Source organism: Austrofundulus limnaeus, unplaced genomic scaffold (genome assembly GCF_001266775.1).
Source record: "Austrofundulus limnaeus strain Quisiro unplaced genomic scaffold, Austrofundulus_limnaeus-1.0 Scaffold125, whole genome shotgun sequence".
Lineage (NCBI taxonomy): Eukaryota > Metazoa > Chordata > Actinopteri > Cyprinodontiformes > Rivulidae > Austrofundulus > Austrofundulus limnaeus.
This window is the reverse complement of record NW_013952527.1, coordinates 348,527-353,483: the sequence shown is the minus strand read 5'-3', so window position 1 is coordinate 353,483 and position 4,957 is coordinate 348,527. Positions and strand designations below refer to the sequence as shown.

The 4,957-nt window shown below is 41.9% G+C and overlaps 1 protein-coding gene across 1 annotated transcript in view; it reads left to right on the top strand.

Moving 5' to 3' along the window:
* The window catches only part of LOC106522264 (histone deacetylase 4), a 134,781-nt gene that overhangs the window by 21,205 nt on the left and 108,619 nt on the right, over positions 1 to 4,957 (top strand). The gene's annotated exons all lie outside the window — the stretch shown is intronic.

Below are 4,957 nucleotides of genomic sequence, written 5' to 3'. Positions count from 1 at the left end.
ACACACACACACACACACACACACACACACACACACACACACACACACACACACACACACACACACACATGCATCTTCCTGTTTATACACATGTAAATGCTCACAAGCTGTTTCTACGTTCATTATTAATTACTCAACAAGTCACAGACCTCCCACCCCCCGTTAATATATACAGTGGTATTTTCCAAAGTTTTTATTGCTGAATTAAAATGACCAATATCACCCAACCTTTATCGCCGGTGCTGTATTAGATCTGAGTGTGGTTGTTTGCTGTATTTATATATTTTTTCTGTCCCACACTTTTGGTTTTGATTTGGAGTGTCTTGTCAAATATTAGCTGAAATTGTGATCGTAGACTGCAGCTGGCAGGAGCCCTTGCTCTGATGTGATGAAGGTTACTGCAACTAAAACAAAACTAGTTTACTAAACGATGTAGTGCTGCGTTGTGTTCTACAAACACTCTGGTTCTGAATTAACCAAAATGGTTGGTTGGGTTGCAACATTCAGTTTGTTTTTCCTTTGCACCCCACCCCCGCTTTCCCAAAGACAAATCTTCTCTCAGCCCACCCCTTMCCAACATTTTAGATTTGCTTCAGTCAAACGATTTATGTCTAATTACCGGGTATAAGCGCTTCACTTCCTCTGAAAGGCTCCATATTAGAAACCAAATCTTATAATTAACCCATCTTCTCACATGATAGTAATGGCAGTGCTTTGCCTCAGTCAGGGGCCCCTGTTGACAGTTTTGTCATCTCAGCACAGCCCTCCCTGGCATTGTCCCCCCCCCTCCTCCGTCCCCTCCCAATATGCCAGCAGTTTAAAGAAAGATGAGCTGCTAATGGACTTTTTACCAGTGGAGAAGAGTGAAGAGATTGACCTTGAAGGATTTTAATTAGATAAGTTGTCGTTTGGACTGTAAAAGCGTGCACTCTGGTGCCTTAGCTTCAGATCATCTCATTTCTGCTTTTATTAGACATTTAACAGTTTCATCTTTTTGAAATTAATTTAATTTGTTTTATTACTGATTTTATTAATACTTTTTTCTTTGCTAATGACCAGCTTTACTTCTTCAGTATTGAATAAAAAAAATCTTTGCTCAGTAAACTACATTAACTGAGAGCTTTAGCTATAATTTCATGACGTAATATTTGGGGTTCTAAGCAGCAGTTGCCTGAAACTTGGCTGTTTTTCAGTTTAACTGATTTAGGGGAGTTTTAGAAGTGGATTAGTGTTGCTGAAGGAGCTTGTTGACATCAGATGGCATGGAAATGAAAAACTCTACACATATTAAGCGACGGGGCTTAAGCAAACCTGCACTGGGCACGCAGAGAGTTGGGGATAAAACAAATAAACTAAATCTAAAGTAAGTCTCCCCACAGTTGGCTCGATCCAACCACATTTGGTTGAGAAAGAAGATGAATATGATGACAGTCTGCTTATCTTTGAGTGTCTGAGCCAAAAACCCACAAATGGGAACAGTATGAACAAATATATTGTGGGATGTWGTTAATTTTAAAAAGGGTAATTTAATTAGTAAAAATATTATACTAAATCTACCACCTGTGACAGTTTTTATTTGCATTTATTGTGAAATTCTGCTGCTTTCAATTTTAGTTATCTATTTTGTGGGCAGACTTTAAAGATGACCTATTATGTTGTCCTAGAACAAGTTAGGATACATCTGTGGGCTATATACACTCACCGGCCACTTTATTAGGTACACCACGCTAGTAACGGGTTGGACCCCCTTTTGCCTTCAGAACTGCCTCAATTCTTCGTGGCATAGATTCAACAAGGTGCTGGAAGCATTCCTCAGAGATTTTGGTCCATATTGACATGATGGCATCACACAGTTGCCGCAGATTTGTCGGCTGCACATCCATGATGCGAATCTCCCGTTCCACCACATCCCAAAGATGCTCTATTGGATTGAGATCTGGTGACTGTGGAGGCCATTTGAGTACAGTGAACTCATTGTCATGTTCAAGAAACCAGTCTGAGATGATTCCAGCTTTATGACATGGCGCATTATCCTGCTGAAAGTAGCCATCAGATGTTGGGTACATTGTGGTCATAAAGGGATGGACATGGTCAGCAACAATACTCAGGTAGGCTGTGGCGTTGCAACGATGCTCAATTGGTACCAAGGGGCCCAAAGAGTGCAAGAAAAGATTCCCCACACCATGACACCACCACCACCAGCCTGAACCGTTGATACAAGGCAGGATGGATCCATGCTTTCATGTTGTTGAYGCCAAATTCTGACCCTACCATCCGAATGTCGCAGCAGAAATCGAGACTCATCAGACCAGATAACGTTTTTCCAATCTTCTCTTGTCCAATTTCGATGAGCTTGTGCAAATTGTAGCCTCAGTTTCCTGTTCTTAGCTGAAAGGAGTGGCATCCGATGTGGTCTTCTGCTGCTGAAGCCCATCTGCCTCAAAGTTCGACGTACTGTGCGTTCAGAGATGCTCTTCTGCCTACCTTGGTTGTAACGGGTGGTTATTTGAGTCACTGTTGCCTTTCTATCACCTCGAACCAGTCTGCCCATTCTCCTCTGACCTCTGGCATCAACAAGGCATTTCCGCCCACAGGACTGCTGCTCACTGGATGTTTTTTCTTTTTCGGACCATTCTCTGTAAACCCTAGAGATGGTTGTGCGTGAAAATCCCAGTAGATCAGCAGTTTCTGAAATACTCAGACCAGCCCTTCTGGCACCAACAACCATGCCACGTTCAAAGGCACTCAAATCACCTTTCTTCCCCATACTGATGCTCGGTTTGAACTGCAGGAGATTGTCTTGACCATGTCTACATGCCTAAATGCACTGAGTTGCCGCCATGTGATTGGCTGATTAGAAATTAAGTGTTAACGAGCAGTTGGACAGGTGTACCTAATAAAGTGGCCGGTGAGTGTATATTCATTTAGTTTTATTCATAAAATGAATCTCATAATGAAATTTCACATTTTCAGTTCTGCCTGTTCTGAGCTCTTTTCCGAACGAGCTGTTTGTGCAAATAAGCCGCTGTTGGCAATGCCCCCCACCCTTTTTTACATTAGCTCCGCCCCCCTAACACAGTGTTTATGTTAGAACTTCAGAAACATGAAAATAAAAGTCTAGTATAGGCAGATGCACAATGGCACAGCGTAGGGCTGCGCGGTACAGTATATGCGGTAGACTCTAGAAACGGTATGAAGTTGGCCTACGGTAGCAATTTATACTCTATTGTCTTATCATCATTACGTCATCACACCTGCGTCAACAGGGCTGCAAGTGAACAGACAACTGAGCAGGAGTTCGAAATATAATAAAGAAATTCTAGCGTTTTAAAAAATGTATAGAGAGAATGAATCCCAAAATTTCCTCCTCCCGCTGTAGAAAAGTTACGTCGGGATCATAAACTCTCCTCTCCTCCCGCTGCACGTCGCGCAGAGCGAAGCTTTAACAACTGTCGTTTTTCACACCCAATTGTCGGAGCAAAATGTTGTTTTTTATGTATTGTTACCCAGAAAGGTGATAAGAAATGACGTGGACGTTCGTTCAGTCATAAATCCATCTTGCTAATGTAAAGTCGGCTTCTGCTTTGATGATGAAGATGATGAAGATGAGTGYGTAGCAGAGCAGCAACTGATAAATTCAGCAGGCAGAAGCTCATAGTTTGGCAGGCAGATATTAAAGAGAAAATGCTGAGTTTAATTAAGATTACAGTTTTCTGCAAAAAAAWGCATTAAAAATTACATTATCTTAACCTCTTATGATAATTTTCTACTGCGATATATACCGTTACCGTGAAGGGGTTCAATTTATACCGTGATATGAATTTGAGGTCATACCGCCCAGCCCTAGTACAGCGGTAGTAGATGGGCTGTGCACAGTGTGGCTAGGTAGGGACAGACTGAAGCGTCTGACTGAAGTCAAATGCTATGTTGTCGGGGAGGCCAACATGTGTCCTACACCGCTTCCTGAAGCTGGCCAAGACGAACCGAGGGGAGGTCAAGGTCCACGCCCAGCAGCCTGGAGGCTCTCGTGTCATGAGACAAGCATTGTGTCATGGGAGTCTCCAGTCCTCCAGCACAATTCCTCTCCGCCAGATCGTTTGACAAGGCTGCGACGCACGCTGTGCAGCCACCCCAGGGGAGAGYGACAGACGGGTGCCCAGGGAGGCCAACACGTGTCTGTCACTGCCATTGACATGTATTACTGGACTGGGCGTCACGTGACCTGGGCGTGCTTCGCAAGGGGGATTTTTTATGTATTGAGCTAATGCTAACACTAACCATTGAAATCAATGAGCAGAACGTAGCAGGGTGCAAACAAATGCTTTATAAATGTACAAATGATACAAATACTTTGCTATAAACTGCAGAAATGTTTACAACATGTTTACAAGAGCTAAAAAGGTTTATGTTTCACAGGTAAATATTACGCATATTTAACCAAAATTAATTATTTTAATTGTAAAACCTGTATGCTAACATTAAACAGCTTCAATGTTCATGTTTAACCTAATTTAAAATCAATTTTATCTGTTGTCAAATGTATTATTTACTTATATTACACATGTAAATATGGACTTTATTGGATTGTTGACTAGTTAGATGCATATAAATTCAAAAATTATCATGTAGACTCAGTAATGACAGACACTAATATAATGATTGAGCATCATAAACAAAACAGTCACGTTGTCAGACAGGCCGGTTTAGATATTTTCCACATCCAGTATTTTTGTTTTTCAACATTTCCAGAGAAAATGTTGAATGTGTGCCAGCTGTGGGTCGGCTTCAGATACAGCCTGCATCTTTGTTAAATTGAAGAATAATTCTTTGTGATAAAAATTAATTCATTAAACAATTTTTGTGACTTGCGACCTGTCCAGGGTGTACCCTGCCCCTCGCACTGTGACTGCTGGATATGGGCACCAGTGACCCATGCGACCCTGAAAAGGAAGAAGCG